The sequence below is a fragment of the Sinocyclocheilus anshuiensis genome, unplaced genomic scaffold (genome assembly GCF_001515605.1).
Source record: "Sinocyclocheilus anshuiensis isolate Anshui unplaced genomic scaffold, SAMN03320099.WGS_v1.1 scaffold396, whole genome shotgun sequence".
Classification (NCBI taxonomy): Eukaryota; Metazoa; Chordata; class Actinopteri; order Cypriniformes; family Cyprinidae; genus Sinocyclocheilus; species Sinocyclocheilus anshuiensis.
The window spans coordinates 1-3,949 of record NW_015558623.1 but is presented as its reverse complement, the minus strand read 5'-3'; the positions used below and the strand labels follow the sequence as shown (position 1 = coordinate 3,949).

The following is a 3,949-nucleotide window of genomic DNA, read 5'->3' as shown; positions in this document are numbered from 1 at the left end:
CCCGCTTAGAGCTGCTCCTGCATGCAGCAAGGTCTAATTATTAGTGTGATAAACTGGACAGTGTAGTCACATTCACAGTGGTGATGCACTTTGGTCTGCTTTTTGCTCTCTGTATGTTTTATAAAGGCTACTTCAGGCAAGGTTTTGAAATGGGGATTGCATTTCAAATTTGTATTGTATTTTATTTTATTATTTTTTTTTGTGGGAAAGAAGAAAAGTCCTGCATACATGACAATAATACATTAACATAAGAACGGGTTGTTAACTCAATGGTAAATACAAGAGTTGTCAATCTGAGCTAACAATCCAATCCAAGTGCCCTCCCATTGTAAAATGGATATATTGTGTAATATTTAAAACCAATAACTATAAAACCAATAGTTTAATTTGTAACATAATTTTTTATTGGATAACATCCTCCGCAACATCATAGGATTGTAGTCCCCCCTCAATTTTCTTCCTTCCTTCCTTCCTTCCTTCCTTCCTTCAAGTGCCCTTTGGGGACATTTTATAGGGGTGGCTGACCCATTCTGTAATGTAAGTAAATGGCAATAATGTTTTTACTTGCATTCAGATAACTGACTTAACTGCCATTCTGACCTCTATGTCAAAGCTGGACTGTCCACTAGAGTTCTAGAGTAAACACCTGAGTCTGAATAGTATGCCGAGGGGATGAGTGTGGATGAGTCCTCAGCATTGATGATTTTGACCCAGGGGGACACAGGTTCATAATTTTTCAGCTATTTGATGCCAGGTTGTGGAGAACCCTTGACATGAACAGTTTGAAAGGAAATAAGAGAATGAAAATCATGACTGATTATAGATATTGAGCTGAATTGACCAATTGCTACAGTAAGCCCTGCCACCCCTTGATTATTGTTATTTGCTTAAGGCTGGAATACACCATATGATTTTTGCTCCGATTTACAGTTTGAACAAGTCAATGCTAGTTGCTGAAAATCAGAGCAAGTCTGCACTCTGCAGATTTAAGCTGAAAGATTTCATACAAAATTGCATAGTGTATGATGAGCACAGACTTCAGTTTGTTGTTGGCTTCAGACTCCATCCAGTCGGAGGATATCAAACACGTTAAATTTTTTTAGCCGATTTTAGAACACAATGTTTTCATTTGTCATGCGTCACCTAGCAACAAGGCACATGTTCCGGAGTGAGTTTGTGTTTGAATGACTCTAAGGTCTGGTAAATGTGTGATCCTAATTTTCAGTAAACCAGTTAAGAGCTTGTTGTAAATCTGCAGGTAAACTGGCTATTTTCAAGGCCATTGTAGTAGGTGATCCTGTTCCTACTGTAACTTGGGCCACAGACAATAGTGATATTTCAGGTCCAAAGAAATATCAAACCAAATTTGACCCAAAATCCGGGTGAACTCACTCTTGAGGTGAGCTGAGTTTGTTTCATCTCACAAAAGATATTCCTAAATGTATATTCCTAGTTAGCAACTGATCCAAATGAGCTCAAGGCTGTCCTGAAAAGGAAAAGGTGTTGTAAATCTTATGCTGTAAATATAGACAAATTACTTTAGCAATCTCTGTGACTAATGCATCAACAATACAGCATCTTTGTTTTTATTCTAAGATATGAACTGTTTTGGGGAGACAGGGAGACGTGGTCCCCCAAAGCTTTAATAAATTTCAGTGGTAGAAAAAAAATAAAAAATAAGAAATTAGGTTTAAAAGTTTCATATCCTTCTCAACCCTTTCCCAAAATATATCCCATATCCTATAGCCATACTTTTCCTTTAATCAACTGTGAAATACCTCTCAGCCCTGCAGTAAGGTTCATCCTAAAACCAAAGCAAGGAAAGATGGAGAAATTGACCCAAAGTTCTGAGAGATTTTGCTGAGTGGCGATAAGAAAGATTATGAGCACATCTGTGCAGAATATGGGGTGACTGACTTCCGCTGGATGTTGAAGAAACTGAATGAGATGAAAAGGGAGATAGAGAAGAAGAAGAGCAAGCAGAGGTACAGTTTTGATTTGTTTTTTTGTTTTGTTTGTTTTTTTAGATACATTTTCTATGTGAAATTATATTGTAATCACATTTTTACTCACAGTTCATCAAAAGCATTTCCAGCCTCAAACACTTGAACTTGATCTTAACCTTCTAGACGCCAGCAGTAGAATTTTCATCTACAAGGTAAATTGACATATCCGAGCTCAGGTTTCAGTGCACGCGATGCTGAACTTCTGGTCTGTGAGCTTTTGGTTTGTCCCTCAGCATGGTGAGATTATTCCATATTCTCGAGATCTCAAATGGAAATGAAACCCAACCAGAATCAAGTAGGCAAGATATACACACATTCAATTAGGGACCTTTACGAGTTAGCTGTAGAAGTGTGTTAGTTAGTTCAATGTGCTCTCCACTGAATTTAAGAGTAAATTAAAGCCAACCTTACCTAGTTTATGATGCTGCATAATTAACTTATTACTACTCTAAGTAACCAAGAGCACTTTCTTGTAGTTCCAATGGTGGACTTTCTGGTCAAGTTAAAGGATGTGAAAGCCATGGAGATGGAGGATGCCATTTTTGAGTGTGTCCTCTCTAAACCCTTACCTAAAATCATGTGGGTCGGAAAGAAAAATTGATTAGAAAAGGGAGACAAATATGACATCTCTGTGTCAGAAGACAAACTGATCCACAGGCTGCTGGTGAAGGACTGCATGCAGGTGGATAAATACATCTATGCGGCTGTGGCTGGAATCAAGTCCAGTAACGCCTGGCTGATAGTGAAAGGTACAGTATGATCTCAACATTTTCAAAACATCTTTGAATTTGACTTCAACAAGTGACTTAGGGGCCATTTACACGACAACGTTTTCAGTCAAAAACAGGAAACTTTTTAATGCGTTTTGACGTGTCGGTGGACTTACTGTATGTCTCTGAGAAAACTTAGGAGCCGTTTGCACGACAACGTTTTCAGCCAAAAACGGGAAACTTTTTATGCGTTTTGACTGTTCGTTTACTCGACAACGGTGTTTTGGGGACTGAAAACGCATATTTTTGAAAACGGGTTTCAAAGTGCAAGTTTTTGAAAACGCCACCATTATCGTTTCCATGTAAACAGCCAATATGGGAATCTTTGAAAACGGTGACGTCATGCGCGTACGTAGTACATGTTAGGTATGTAGACGTGCAGTATATGTCGATTTTAAAGGCAAGCGTGAACAAACATACACAACAATGGCGGAGTATATGGTACTGTTGTTGCTGCTCAAGAGTTTGCTAATGCTTCTTCAGCAAAGTGTGGATTTACTTCACCAATATTACAACCAACATCGGAGACGCATCATATACACCATATAATCGTCACTTCCCTACAGGTACAGTTTACTAACTGTTCATATAATCTTTACTTCCCTACAGGTACTGTTTACTAACAAGGTGACAGCGCCAACTACTGGCCTGGCATACGTAATACAGCGTTTTTGGCCATTTTCGCGGATATGTGTAAACGCGAATCATTTTGAAAACGTTGTCGTGTATACATGAAACTTTTTTAAAACGCAATGGAAAACCTTTTCCGTTTTTGACTACACCGTTGTCGTGTAAACGTAGCCTAAGATCAGTGTTGGGGAGGAACAAGTTAAATGCACTAGCACTGCTATCATAACTGCATTTTTTTTCAGTAGAGTTACTGCAGATCAGATGTTTTCAAGATTGTTGTCCAGTAGATATTTTTCCAAAAATAAACAAGGTTTTTACATCACGTCGTATTGTGCAGCCTTACAACCAATTGAACTGAGGCAAAAACCACACAAACTATCAAAGAATGCCCTCTCTATTGATTAGAATGGGGAAGTCTGATTCTTTTAGCCAATCAGTTGATTCATGGGTCACATATGAGTCATCATTAGTGTTCTCAAAAGCATGTCATTTAATTTAGCTTTTTTAGAAATATAAATATTTTGTTATATACTGCTTTTTTAT

The 3,949-nt window shown here is 38.1% G+C and overlaps 1 pseudogene; it reads left to right on the top strand.

Moving 5' to 3' along the window:
- Positions 1-1,926: 1,926 nt before the first annotated feature.
- LOC107680684 (immunoglobulin-like and fibronectin type III domain-containing protein 1) lies at positions 1,927-2,755 on the top strand (annotated as a pseudogene).
- Positions 2,756-3,949: the final 1,194 nt, after the last annotated feature.